Source organism: Adiantum capillus-veneris, chromosome 5 (genome assembly GCF_014529385.1).
Source record: "Adiantum capillus-veneris isolate H3 chromosome 5, ASM1452938v2, whole genome shotgun sequence".
Taxonomy (NCBI): domain Eukaryota; kingdom Viridiplantae; phylum Streptophyta; class Polypodiopsida; order Polypodiales; family Pteridaceae; genus Adiantum; species Adiantum capillus-veneris.
In genome coordinates this window covers 144009222-144024426 of record NC_140935.1, presented here as the reverse complement: position 1 = coordinate 144024426, position 15205 = coordinate 144009222, and the positions used below count along the sequence as shown (strand labels likewise).

The 15205-nt window shown below is 47.4% G+C and overlaps 1 protein-coding gene across 1 annotated transcript in view; it reads left to right on the top strand.

Moving 5' to 3' along the window:
• The window catches only part of LOC147458220 (zinc ion binding protein), a 47209-nt gene that overhangs the window by 31295 nt on the left and 709 nt on the right, over positions 1–15205 (top strand). The window lies entirely within an intron of this gene.

Sequence of the window (15205 nt, the reverse complement as noted above, 5' to 3'; positions counted from 1 at the left end):
TTGTGTCCTCCCACATAGGGAATGCTGAAGTCATAGAGCATTAAGCTCGATGTCTTTCTTTCACAAACAAAGTTTGCGATCACCTTAAAGAAGGTTCTTGTTTCGGGCCGTCGCTCAACGTAGGCGGACGGTTCCAATCTGAAGATTCTTTGTGCACGGCGGCACTTCCTTCCAATCTTTTCCTCCTGCGAGTTATTAACACCAGCAGTGATTTCCTGACGTCCATTAGCGTAAAGTCATAAAAAATGATTCACCTTGCGAGCATCAATGACGATTTGCAAAATCTCAGGCAGATAGGATTCTAGCCATAGCATTTTCTGAACGTACGTTCAAACCCGGTTCACAATAGAGCGAACCTTCTTTGATTCTCAGGGATGTTCTCCCATATGTAATTCTTACCATTTTGAAACGGTTGGCGAGCTATATTCTTACGAACTTAATAGTTCGAATTTATTCCAGCAACGTGTAAATGCTACTTGACCTGCTCACGGAGGAACATATACCGCAACCAAAAGTTGCTTCTGTAATGGTAAAAGCACATAGCATACTCAATGATCAACGATCATCAGAAAACCTCTTCTCCGTAGAGAAACTCAAATTCCTTCTACCGAACACATCTCAAATAGAGATTCTCGTGTCGGAATATCCTTGCGCGCAAAAAGGCGCTCAAGAGAGTATAACAAACTCTCGTCCAGTTCCTGGCATAGGTCTGCATCTTCGTGTGTTATCCATGTACTCAAAAGTGTACATAATTCTTAAGCCGTGTTAGAGTTTCGGTGAACCTAGGAAATTTCCTTCCCTTCGTAAGATCCTTAGAGCGAAGACGCTCAACTTGACGATCCCTTGGCTCGATCTTAGAGCAAAACCCGCTCATCAAATAATTCTTGGATTCCTCGAGCACAGGCCGTAGTCGTCGTTGGTTCCTTCCCTCGTAAAGATAGTGTTCATTCACTTGTGCGAAAAGCACTACCATATCTTCCCTTACCGGGTAGGAGGTGTTGGTTCATAAGGTCCTCAAGCTTACTGAAAGCTTTTCTTTGGTTGAAATCTCGGAATGGTTCCTTCCTTTCTGCCGTCCTACCCGCAATAGCACGTAATTTGTTGGTGAACTACTGGATACAAGATCAATAGTTGACCTTCCGGATGGTTGAGCAAACCAATTCATCGCATAAAGCAATGTTTCAATTCAATTCTACTCTCATAAACACTTGAGAGTGATTGTCCTGGTTAGACACATGCATATCTTGTGCATAAAAGCAATACGCAGTTTATGAGTTCCTTAAAGATTTAACTTTGATCAAAGACCTGCCCTCTCACTTAAAGTTCGAGGGTCTTTTGTTCAAATCTCACGAGTTAGATTGAATTCCCTTACTCCAAACTTTCTCCGGATAGCAATGTATCCTTAGAGGAGAGGTAACAAAAATTCATTGTTTCTGTGTTCAATGGTTCCCGTCCCACTGTGGGGATTAGATTCTATGTACACTGAGGTGTACACTTTCAGCTTGTATTGCTGACTCCACCATCTGCTGCAAAGTATCTTACAGATGCGTTTACAAAATTCGGGCAAAAGTTCTTCGTTAAATTTGTTCATCTTTCCTTCCTCAGAGAGGATCAAGAATGGAGCTACCTTGGCAAGAGTGAACCACTACTTGCTTTGACTCGCTCGTGTTCCTATTAGGCAAACCGATCCCAATCTTCTTGAATGCCTTCCTCAAAGCGTAGAGGAAAAAAATTTGTCGGAGAATTCAACCTTGAATTGTTGTTGTAAGTTCCTTGCAGAGCTTTGGTATACCACCAAGTACTTGCAATCCCCTTGAGGTGTTTGATCACATGCCTCACCTTCGATACTTCTCAGAAATTGCCGTTTGCAAAGGCAACTTCAAGCTGTCAAGCAGTAGCTTTCAGGAAATCTTCCCTTCCGTCAAAAGTATCAAACTTGACTGGAGTGTTTCTAGGTCTAGAGACCGTCTTCATATCCTTCCCGAAATGACGGGATGTCTTGGCTATGGTTCTGGATTGATGTTCATGGATATCTTCTGGATTCTGAAGGATCTCGAGCATTCCGCTCCTTGGATTCTCTAGGTTCTTGAGCATCATGCTCTTGTCGCCTTCTCAGAGAATCCCAAATCTTGTGTCGCCTTCTTGCAGAGAGAAAAAAATTTCCAACTCTGCGAGCTTTTCCTGCAGGACTTAGGTTTGCGCCTGCTTACTTCTCTCTTGGCTTGTCATGGCTTCTCCCCGTATCTTCCGAGAGTCGTCCTCTTTACAGAGAAAGAGAGGAGACCATGCTCTGAGACCACTGTCACAAACGGGAGCGCATAACAATATAAAATACATCCGCATAAATAGACTTTATACTTAGTACTGAAGCCAAAGGATATAGAGAGAAATAGATAGAGAGTGAGAAGATCGACACAGTACTGGGGACCAAAAGATGGGCTGGTCCCCCCCCGTAATAGTATCTTTATTACTGAGGAGAAGTCTATACAAGCACTTGAACCGAACGTATTACCACGTTCGTTCTAGAATAAGACTTGATGGTTCCCGGAAGCCTCGGCTTCCGATTCCTAGGGCAAAACCCTATTCCAAGGAACTTCTGTTCCTTATTCCAAATCCTTGAGAACCAAGGTTCTTGCCTCTGGATCACACCTTCCAGACTCAGGGCATGGCATCCCTGCAACTCTTTGCCGACTCTGTTTCCAGAGTCCTGTTCCTGCAGAATAACTCCGCTTTCTTGGACACGAAGTCCTTTCCTTGGGAATTTCAACTTCCGGATCACATCTCGAGAGTCTACCTCTCTTCAATCCGTGGATCTGCTTCCCAAACTTGGGTATGAAACCCTTGGGCTGATCTAGCTCTAGTTCCTCAGAGCGCTTTCTCCTGCAGAGGCTCATGCCTTCCTCTGCTCCTACTCCCTCACGAGGAGGAAGTACACCTGCAATCAAATACTCAGAGATCATAACATGAAAATCGTTACCTTCAAAGTCTCGACGCTCGAGACGCAACTCGGTTCTCGAAAAAAAGCAATTCCTCGGAAGAGATCTCTGCATAGAAAATCCTCTCTTCCAATCCTACACACAAAAGAGGTGTGTTCTCGGGTTCCTTCTCGTAAATCAACCCCGTCTACGACGTTTATGGGCTGAAAACAGAGAAAAACAGCAGCTTGTCGCGATGGAAACACGCTCCGTAGGCACTTCTTCGTGAGGGAACTCGCGTGCTGGGTCTTGACGACATCTGGTACACTTGGGGCACAGCCATGGGTATCACCGGCAACGTCTTCTTTACGGCTGAAATCTGCAGCAGCATCTCCTCCTTGCAAAGATTGGTCCTCCTTCTAAGTGAGGGCATGTGATACTTTTATAGCTCCTAGCCACAAGCACGAATAGCTGCTCGCGTAGAGATTGCGGCCGTTTTAAAAAAAAAATAAAATATTATTATTTTTTTCACCGTTCTGCCAGAAAGAGAGAGAGAAAACGCTGGCTGATCTGTTGCCTTATTTATCAGATGGCTGCCCACTTATTAAATGGGCGGCCGGCGTATTTTAAAAATAGTATGAACCTGCCCAAAAACTCAATAAAACCTTATAAGTTAAAAACAATGCTTTCACAGGACTTTCCAGGCGTCCCTGGATGCAATCACACGCACAATTGGAATGCAAACATAAACTTCCTTGCGGAAAAGCATTTGCTTTCCCGAAAAGCAATCAGCATCTGTTTTTTCCTCAAAGTTTCCTCTGAACCCATCTTCATTCAAGTGCTTGTTTTTGCCTTGTGCACAATTCTAACACAGTTCGGAATTTCCTCCCGACTATGGATATTCCCTTTCCGATGTACCCGTCATCCACCTTGTGACGCATCAGGAATACCCATCACCTAGTCCTTTCCTACCGAACTTACGGTACAATCTCCTTCATGATGCTCTATGTCACCCATCCTATGACGCATCAGAGATGTCCGTTCCCGGATGGTCGGATACTTCTTTCCGATGCTCCCTGTCACCCATCCGATGTGACGCATCAGAAGTACCCGTTCCTGGTGGCCTTACAGATATTCCCGTTCTCAGTGCTCCCTTCATTACTTTGAATGACGCACTAGGAATACTCTGTACTCGGATGTCTCCAGTGAGAAAAGCCCTCTCACTTAAAATTCCAATAATTCATTTAGAAATATTTTTCTGTAAGATAAAGCCAATTTAGCAACACTCTTTCTCTCCAAAGTCTCTTGAGTATATAAATTGCATTTAACAGTCAGTTTTCGCTTCCGTATTTTTGTGACACATTGCATATGCATTGTACGTATTTGTGCAATCAAGTAGACCACTCTCGCCGACGAGAGTGGGGCCTTCGGAGGAGGGTTTTACAACCTCTCGGGTGTCGTATCTCTTCTCTCTCCTTCTCTCAGTCTCATTCACTTGCACGCACAATATCCACTCACTTTGTTCGTGATCATAGCATTCTCCATAAGACGGAAAGCTATCTCTTTCCCAAAGAACTAAAAGGAACCTTGAGCAATAAAGATCACTAATCTTGAGAAAATACAACATTCATTCCGCTGCACCTAACATTGGTATCAGAGCTTTGGAAGTGTTCTGCATTACTCAAGGAAAGAACCACAAGAACCACAAGAATTTTTTTTTGCTTGTTGCGGTCGCACGAACCCAAGTTTACTTGGGCGTGGCGATTCCTAATCGTGTTTTGTTGAAGAGTGACAGGAATCCCAAGAAAGAAGGGCTTGTCCAGCCTCCCCTTGTGTCTCTTTTCACTCATTGAGAGCGGACCGTGCACTTAGCAGCCGGCCAATCGACGTGAGGTGGGAAAAAGCAACCTTGGTGTGAGCGCAAGGCCGCCAAGGGGTGCGCTCGCAGAAAAGGGTAGAACTCGGGTGAAGAGAAGATCCTTCTCCAACGCGATTTGCAAGCTCAAGAACCCCTCAAGAACCTCAAGAACCCAAGATTCTCACGAATCAAGGACCTCAAGAACCTCAAGACCCTCAAGAACCCAAGTTCCTCGTGAACTTAAGAACCCAAGACCCCCAATATCCCACAAGAACCCACGATTGCAGAATGGTCATTATTCGAAGCGGAATGGATACTTCGCTTGGAGGTGATGAGCATGAGAGAGGCGAAGAAGAATTTTCCTCACCAGGAGGTTTTTCTGACCCTTCTCCGTCTACGACAAAGATTGCACGAATTCCTATGGAGGAGTTAGACCAAGAAAGAGAAGCAGAAAGAAAAGCCTACAAAGAAGACATGGCAGCCATAGAGCGCCAATACCAAGAAAGAATGGCAACCATAGCGTGTGAGAGCGAGCAAGCACGCTTGGAAGCCAAAGCAAGAGAAGCAGAATTTGATCGAGAGAACAAAGAAATACAAGCCAAGTTTGATCGCGAGAACAAAGCAATAAGGCAAGAGATGTTGCGACTCTTTTCTCGAATACAGGCACAGATGCAACAAGATCGGGAAAAGGAGACTCTCTCAGTCTCTTCTTCTCCCAAGCATGACACACAGGATTTGCATGATTGTGTGAAGCATGATGATGTTTTGATTGACAATGATAAGCATGATGATTTGAATGACAAGCATGATGATTTGGATGACAAAGATAAGCATGATGATTTGAATGACAATGATAAGCATGATGATTTGGATGCCAATGATTTGCATAATGATTTGGATGACAATGACAAGCATGATGATTTGCATTGTCAAGATGTGATTTCTCACAAACATGATGAATTGCATGAACAAGATGTGATTGTTCACAAGAATGATGTGTTAGTTGATGCTTTTTCTAGCGAAGCTAACCTCGTTGTCAAATCGATCAATCACCAAGGATCGATCTTGGCTCTCGAGCCTAGGTCAACAGAACCCCCTCAGAAACAACCCACTCAAGAAGAACCCCTTCAAGAAGCACAGATCTTGGCTCTTGTGCCTAGGTGACAGGTCTCAAGAACCATCACAGGAAGTATTATGTGTTCGCATGATTGACACGCACGCATTGTTCGAGTGTTTCATTCGTGAAAGTTTCCTGTATTTTAGTCAGCATCGTTATGTGATCCCTTTTCCTAGGCATGACATATTGTATGTTGAGCACGTTTCTCTCATGGATGAGCACGAATGTATGCGGATTGTTCATGAAAAGCTGAAAAGTATGTATGTAAGCAAGTCACATTCCATGTCTCTTCCTTGGCATGACACAGTTTCTGAACGAGCACATGATTGTATGAGTACCAAGCATGGGCATTTCCATTGTGATTTGCCACAGTTGATTGATTTCGATCAAACAGAAAGATTCGATCGCATTGTTTGCATGTGTTTGATGAACGGATTGTCACTCCGTCTCTATGTTCATCTACATTGCATACACAGTCTTTAGAGAAGACAAGATTTTTTTCCTTCACTTTACATGGAATGGGTATGTTCATGGTTTTGTGTTGGAGATGGTTTCAGGAATTTTCAGCCATGGAGATTCTTGAAGATGAAAGAAGCAGGACTCTAGACGAAGTTGAAGCAAGAAAGGAGATTCAGAAGACTTTGTGTCGCTTTCGGCGCGGCCCAAAGAAGCAAGCGTTGCAGACCTTTATAAGTTTAAGTACCGCACGACCCACACATCAGAGTGGGCCGGCGAAGAGTCCCTTGCAGGATTCCAGATGCTGTTGGCGATCTCCCTCGACGCCATACAGTTCGGTACCAATACCTCACTTTGAAAAGGAGGGGATGTCACGTGACACATCCCAACCCTATGTGTCCGTGGACAAGCTACACCACAGCAGGGTTCAGTCAGTCCGATCAGTTTAGATTAGCAGTGATCTGGCACTTTTGTGAGTCTATTCGTAGACCGTGCATGCCCATTCACTTAGCATAGATGCATATCCTCCGGTTGCACACAGCATGATCATCGGAATTCCCATCAGAATCCATTCGCATCAGTTAGGGGAATTTTCCAGTGTATTTAGCCTATTTTCCTATTTTATGGGATTTTCACTTATTATTTTTAAGTGACTTTCCAACAAAAGTAGGTAGGGCAATTTTGCTAAGTTTCTATATGAGCAAACCCAAGTTAGCACTAAATGGCAGAAGAGGCAGCAGGAGCACCTTGCTCAACAGGCAACTTCTCAACAAGACCAACCCCCGCGACTACTCTGGTGTTTTCTCCACAGAAGACCTAGCGTTCTTGCATCAGATCAGCCTTGACGATTTGTGCACAGCAGATCAGCCCCGGCGTCATCACGACACAGTAGATCAGCCTAGCGTTTTTGCATTTGCAGAACCCCGGCGACAGAAGGACCAATTTCAGCCCCTGGCGCGTTTGGATTTCAGCAGCAAATTAAGACCGGCATTATTCACCTAAAGTGTAGCAGATTCAACCCGTAAAGACCATCAGTTTTCAACCCTAAGAAACCTCATTTTTCAGCCAAGAAAACGCAGCCAAAACAGTCATTTTCAGCCACCGAAACAGCCCCGAAATTCAGCAATTAAAAGATCTCAGATTTCAGCCATCGTCGTCGTCGTCGTCGTCGTCATCGGCATAGACCAAGTTGCATAGTCCATTGCATACGCATTGTACACCTTTGTGCAGTCAAAGAATAGACCACTCTCGCCGACGAGAGTGGGGCCTTCGGAGGAGGGTTTTACAAACCTCTCGGTGTCGTATCTCTTCTCTCTCCTTCTCTCAGTCTCAGTCACTTGCACGCACAATATCCACTCACTTTGTTCGTGATCATAGCACTCTCCACAAGACGGAAAGCTCTTTCTTTCCCTAAGAACTAAAAGGAACCTTGAGCAGTAAAGATCACTAATCTTGAGAAAATACAACATTCATTCCGCTGCCTACCCCCACCCGTTGCCCACCCTTCCCCCGTCGCTGCCCACCCCCCCGCCTGCGTGCCATTTGCCTCGTCCGCCTCGTGCTCGGTCCAGCAGGATTTCCCTCGTTCGTCGACGCTCCGCTTTCTTCACAGCAGCAGACACAAATGGAGGCTCATGCTCCACCACAGAGGGACTCCAAGAAAGCCCCCTCGCCAACCAACCAGTGGTAATTCCATTTTTGTTTATTTTCTCTTTCTTTGGGGAATTTTGTTTGTTTTACCTTTGGGAAACACCCCTCTGGAAATCTAACTGCCCTGCATTGCATAGCAAGTGTGGAATTGTTCAGAGAGAGTCCAGGCCTGAGGGCTAAAGAGCACTAAGGTTGGACAAGGACTATGGTTAGCCAAAGTGGGGTCATTGGCCAACCAAAGCGGAATCCTTTGCTACATAGGCTACATTTCAGTTCTGGGTGTGGCTGCAGTGTACAAAGAGGGTCAGATGACCTAGAAGAATGTAATGGCAGAAACTCCTAAATTTTAGGGACTGCTATTTTTGGACGGCAAAATGTCTTCGCGTCATTACGTGCAGTTTGAACTAGGAATCATTTTGTTACTCTGTGGCCAAGTTAACTAAGGCTGCAGGTGAGATATTTTTAGACTCGAGGGTCTAAAGCGGGAAAATGCACAAATGAGTGACACTTGGCACTCTGAGGCCAGTTTACTACTTAAAGAGAAGGAAAAACTTGATTTTTAGCTGTGAGCTCGTTTTTGAGGGCTGTCACAGGTGGGAGAGCTTCAATGGAGCTTTGGCTTACCCTCTATATACAGTGAGGTGCAGGATGTCATGACCTGCATACCTCTCACTGCTCTCTCTCTCTCCCCTATTCTTTATGGTTATGCCCCTCTAGTGGGCTCATCAGATTGACCATGTACAATTGTGTGGGTTCATGCGCGATTGCCGAGGCAAGAGCCTCTTGCACAGGTACTGGATTAGCTGGCGGTAATCCCCCGCAGGTACAGGTGATTCGGAGAGGTTTCACGTGCGAAATCTCGTCCGATTCAAAGGGCAAGTAGCCCTACAGGTGCGGGAGCTCAAGGACTTGCTACGGATGCGATCGGCACGCGAAACGGAGCCCGAAACAGTGAATTACAGCCTGCTGTGTATTTTTGCAGGTTTAGGGTTTTAGCCCTAAACGGACCCTAATACCCCCCGGAGGTTCGGGGACGCAAGCGGATCGCTGTACAGGTGATCTGGCGCATTTTCGGGGCAGAAAACAGAGAATTCAGCGTGCTGCAGATTCTCGCCAGGTTTTACAAAGTGTCCGTATGCGTCGGGAAAGTCATCCAATGCGTGGGACTACTGACTGTGAAGGGTCCTAGTACAGTTATGTTGCCGAAATCAGGCCAGAACAGTTGAAATTCAGCCAAGATTGTGCGGGGCAGCTTGTAGGGAACCACAACTTTTATTCCCTCTGTTAAAGAATAAAGAGGAGTACCTACCACTTTTGTCCAGGATAGGCTTAGCGATTGGGATTGTCTTGGAGACACCTCGCACGGCAGCCTCAGTAGCTGCTAAGGCGGCCGGCATTCCCTCAGTTCGTGTTCTGGTTAGGGACATCCACACTCTCCCGAAGGTCATCCTACTTCCTTGGGTGAGTGGGGATTGGTTTAGATAGAGCGTGGAGTATTTGGGCCTCCCGAATCAATGCTTCATTTGTCGACAGATGGGCCATCTTGCGAAGGCCTGTCCACGGAGGAGGCCCCGACCTACACCACAGGCCCAACCCCAGTCCTCAAGGGCTGGCCAGCAGCACAGCAGGCAGAGACACAGAGCACACAGGCAGAGCCACCCTGTGAGCCTGGGGCTCAAGCAGAGGAGGGATGGTAGCAGGTTCGTGGTCGACGCCGACAGGGGCCACATGGACAGCCTGGCACTCAGAGTGGTCCTCAGACGCCTGCTGAGCAGCAGCAGTGGGTTTTCACGGGTAACCGATTCGGCCCTCTTCAGCAGAACAAGGTCCCTGCTCCAGCCTCCACCTCAACATCCCCCCCCCCCCCCCCCCCCCCCCCCCCCCCCCTCCCCCTCCTCCTCCTCCCTTCGCCTCTCCACCTCGCCCTCCTACCTTTGCCGATCCCCCTAAACCCCCCTTCTCCCCCCCCTACCCTTGTTCCCGCACCCCCCCCCCCCCCCCCCCCCGCTTTAGCCCCACAGTCGACCCAGGGGGTAAGGCCATTCTCGACTACTAGGAGATCTCTTGGCAGCGCCTTTGCCACGAGTCGCTTGGCGAGAGAGGGACAATCTTTCTTGCGACCCCCTCTTCAGGTTCAGATGTCTCCCTTTGGAGCAGTCCCTCTTGGTCTGACGAGCTTCGACATTCGGCGTCGGTGGGACTTCTTTGCCTACGACTTTACATGGTTTCTTGGCAACGCCTCACCAGACCTTGAGGCAGCATGCTTCAGGGTTCATGTTCTGTTCCTTGCAGCTAGGGGGATAGAGGCCTTGGACTCAAACGGTTGGCTTCTCTTTTCCCCTTTGCGGCAGGGACCAGATTGAGTGGACTTTAAACTCAGTGTTGGAGTGGCTACAGACACAGGCCCTAGAGTTCTCTCATCACATGGGAGACTTAGGGGTTACAGACTTACTTCAGACTCTTTGGCCATTGGCCAAGTTTGTTGTGACACCTCCAGACGCAGCAGGATGTAGACACATTGTGGTTCACTTTTTTGCTGACACGTAGTGCCCGCCATGCTATGTACACATACATGAGAACTCCTGGACAGAGGAGGTTGCTTTACGCACGGTTCGGTCTACTTGGGCTTGGGCTAGGCACTCTTTGCAGTCACGCTTATCTCAAGGACGCTCGGATGCGGATTACTCCCCATCCAAGCTAGCCTCAAAGATAACACGTTTAGTTGCTGCAGCAGCATTTGTTCTTTCTCGTTCCCCATGAGGATTGTCTCAAGGAACGTATAGGGATTAGGTGGGCCCCAACTTAAGCGTTAGAGGAGCCGACTGCGTCAGGAGCTTCAGCGATGCCTTGTGGGAGGAGAGATTGACCTTCTTATGCTACAAGAGCATCATTTGTGTGAGAGTCGCATTAGACGTTGTGGTCAGCTTTTGTGTGGACGATAAGAGACTTTTTGGTAAGCTGCATTTGGACCTGGAGGCATCCAGGGCGGGGTATGTATGACTATTGCGGATTCTTTGCAGCAGGCCATTGTGGGCAGAGGGATTATTGTGCCAGTCAATGGATCACTATGTAGGTTCAGGGTTGTCTTATGGGCTTCCTGAACATCTATGCGCTCAATGTGACGAGTGCACGAGCGCCGCAGGCAGAGCAATGGTGCATAGGGGTGACTTCAACATGTTGGAGGACCCCTCTGAAAGGATTGGTGGTAGCTTGGGAGAGGTTTTGTATGACTTTGAGGGTTTTAGATGTGTGGAAGCATTCTAGCTTTGTAATGGCCCCAGACAGCCTGGCCTTCTCTTAGTCACCACAGAGTGGGAGGAGTGAATCTATCGGGGATAGATCGCTTCTACACTAGTGACCACTTCTGTGACTTGGGTGGGACAGTTGGCGATCCTCAGAGTGACTGATAGGCAGAGGAGGGGGAGCACGATGCTACGCATCCCTGAGAGGGTCTTGCTGGACTCTGCGCTCAGAGAGCGAGTGGAGGCTCTTTGAACAGAGAGCTTAGACATGCAGGATTCTCCTGTTGATAGAGTGGCCTCAAGACTTGCTCAGTTTAGTTGATTCTTACTTCAAGAGTCTTTGGCTCGCCTCGCTGCAGCGAGAGAGAAGGAGTAACGTCTCCGACGGGGCGCTGCTTCCTTACAGAGGATGCAGGAGCAGCATCCAAACAGTCCTTGGTTGGAGGAGCAGTTACAGCAGGCTCGCCAGGAGCTTGTTAGCACAGAGGAGAGGCGCATGAGTTTGCTTTCCATCGACAGGCATCTCAGTGGACCCAAGTGGGTGACAGAGTGATAGGCGCTTTCTTTGAGGCAGTGGGACCTCGGCATACGCATGCCAAGGTCAATCAGTTGAGGAGGCCCGACGGGTGAGTTGCTTCGGAGCCAGAGAACATGCGTGTAGTTGCTACTGACTTTTACCGTGATTTATTGTCTGCAGAGCCTCAATCAGAGCGTCAAGATGCATGCAGAGAGCAGGTGTGGGCATAGATGCCTTGGCTTGTGACTGAGGAGATGCATCAGAGGCTTGAGTTGCCTCTTCAGCTAGAGGAGCTGCACATGGCTCTTAGTGCACTCCACTGTGGTAGCTGTCCAGGTGAGTATGGCTTGACTCCCAGTTTTTTCTTGGAGTATTGGACTTGCTTGGCCTAGATCTTTGTAGTGCTTTTCAGTACATCTGCACACAAGAGATATGCCTGATAGCATGAGTGAGGGCATGATCTACCTCATTCCCAAGGAGGGTGGCTCCTTGGATGAGATTCGACAGTGGCGTCTCATCACCATTCTCAACTCAGTCTACAAAATTCTTGCCAAGGCTCTGAGTTTGAGGATCCAGCCACTTCTAGAGAGCATTATACGTGGGACTTAGACAGGTTTTGTCAAGGAGCGTAGTATCCTTGACAACATCTTTACTTTTTGGGAGGCTTCTGCCCTAGCGCGGCTCCGTGGTGAGGCCCGAGGGTATGGTGATTCTTCTTCTTGATTTTGAGAAGGCTTATGACAGAGTTGACTGGGACTTTTTGGAGGGCACTCTACGCAAGATGGGCTTTTCAGATGCTTGGATCAGAGGGGCGTCAACTTTGTACAGACAGGCACACAGTCAAATACTTCTGTCAGGAGGTGGAGGTGATCGTTTCATGCTCACACGTTCGATCAGACAGGGCTGCCCTCTTGCCTCCTATGCTGAGGCGATGGAGCACGTTTTTGGTGTCGCAGCTGGTTGGTTTACGTAGCTTAGCACTTCCTATTCGGGGAGAGGAGTTGCTGGACGCTGAGTTTGCAGACGACTCAGCCTTGTACTTGGATGGCCAGGAGGCCAACCTTCTTAGGTGTGAGTTTGCTCTTGAGACTTTCTGTTGTGCATCTGGCGCATTGATCAACGGGAGAAAGACAGTGGCTTTCTCGGTTGGTAGTGCTCCTATGCCCGATTGGATGCCAGGTGAGGGATTGAGGTGGATTCCCCTAGGGACTGCAGTTCGGTACTTGGGCTGTCAGGTTGGTTTGGACTTGTCTCCTGAGCAGCAGATTGCTCCCCTCCTCTTGTCTATCAGGAGGAAGTTGTTACATTGGAGCTCCGCACGACTTTCTCTGGCTGGCAGAGTTGTAGTGTCGTGACAGTGGTATCAGAGCATGGTCTCCTCTCTTTCTCTGTAAAGGAGGACAACTCTGATGCATCATAGGATGGGTGACATAGAGCATCACGAAGGAGATTGTATCGGAAGTTCGGTAGTAAAAGACTAGGTGATGGGTATTCCTGATGCGTCACAAGGTGTGTGACGGGTGCATTAGAAAGGGAATATCCATAGTCTGGAGGAAATTCCGAACTGTGTCATAATTGTGCACAAGGATGAGCAAGCACTTGAATGAAGATGGGTTAAGAGGAAACTTTGAGGAAATATAGTCACTTTCTAAGAAAGCAGGTTGCTTTTTGGGAAAGCAAATGCTTTCCCGCGAGGAAGTCTATGTCTGCATTGCATTTGTGCATTTGGTTTGAGGGATGCCTGGGAAGTACTGTGAAAGCATTGTGTTAAACTTGTAAGGTTTTGTTGAGTTTTTGGGTAGATTCAGCCATTTTTAAAATACGCCGGCCGCCTGCTTATTAAGTGGGCAGGCACCTGGAAAATAAAGCAACAAAAACTAGCCAACAATTTCTATCTCCCTCTTTTTGGCAGAAGAGTTAAAAAAAAAAAAGAAAAGCCAGCGATCTCTACGGGGGCAGCCAGCGCTTAGTTATTCCTGCCATGGCTAGAGAGCTATATAAGCATCACACGCCCTCTCTCAGAGAGAAAAGTTGCCAGCACCAGCAAGAGGAGACTCTGCTGCAGGAGACGCAAGAGACTGTGAGACCACGAAGCACGGAGGTCGCTTTTCCCGCGCAAAGAGCAAGAGGTATCAATTGTGGATTCGCCATACGAATTGTTGTCCCGTGTTTGTGTGTGTGTTTGCAGGTGTACTTCCTCTTCACGAGGGAGTAGGAGCAGAGGAAGGCATAAGCCTACGCAAGAGAAAAGCGCTTTGAGGACTTAGAGCCAGATCATCCCAAGGGTTTCGTACCTGAGATTGGGAAGTAGATTCACGAATTTGAGAGTTATAGACTCTCGAGTTGGGATCAGGAACTTGAGACTCCCAAGGACTGCGTGTCCGAGAAAGCAGAGTTGTTCTACAGGAAGAGGACTCTAGGAGCAGAGTCGGAAAAAGGTTGCAAGAATGCTATGCCATGAGTCTGGAAGGTGAAATCCAGAGGCGAGAACTTAGATTCTTGAGGACTTAGAATAAGGAACGGAAGTTCCTTGGAATAGGGTTTTACCCTAAGAATAGGAAGCTGAAGCTTCCAGAAACCATCAAGTCTTATTCTAGAACGAATGTGGTAATACATTCAGTTCAAGTGCTTGTATACACTTCTCCTCAGTAATAAAGATACTATTATTGGGGGGGGGGACAACCCTCCCTTGCTCTCTCTATTTCTCTCTATGTACCCTCTGGCTTCAATATTCAATGATAAATTCTATTTATCCGAGTATATTTTATATTGTTATGCACTCCCATTTGTGACAGCATGTGGCATGCCGCATTACACAAGATGCTGATATGGGCAAAATAATTCATGATGATATTGTTAGTCAGGGGTTGTTGAAAGAAAATGTCGTGCTTGGCACTGCCTTGCTCGACATGTATGCCAAATGGAGTGCACTTCATAATGCACAAAAAGAGCTTCCTGTCTGGGATGTCATCTCTTGGAATGCACTGATTGCGGGATATGCTCGATGAGCTTTGTGTCCGCAATGTTGTCTCGTGGAGTGCATTGATTGCAGTGTATGTCCAACAGGGTCAGGGTCAGGGTCAGGGTCAGGAAGCTCTGGGCTGTTTTCAGCAGATGTAGAGAGAGGGCATTTCTCCAAATGCAATCATGTATACTTGCACCTTGACGGCATATGTGGCATTACACAAGATGCTGATATGGGCGAAAGAATTCACGGTGATATTGTTAGTCAGGGGTTGTTGAAAGAAAACGTCGTGCTTGGCACTGCGTTGGTTGACATGTGACAAGTCAGTGCACTTCTCAGAGCGCAACAGGTCCTCGACGAGCTGAATGTGTGCAATGTTAGGATTCGGCCTTTTCCAGTCTCTGGATATGCTGCCCCAGTGGGTTAACCACCAATCACTCCTGGGAATGCCTGAGGATGATGTTTACAGGCATTGCATCACTTGA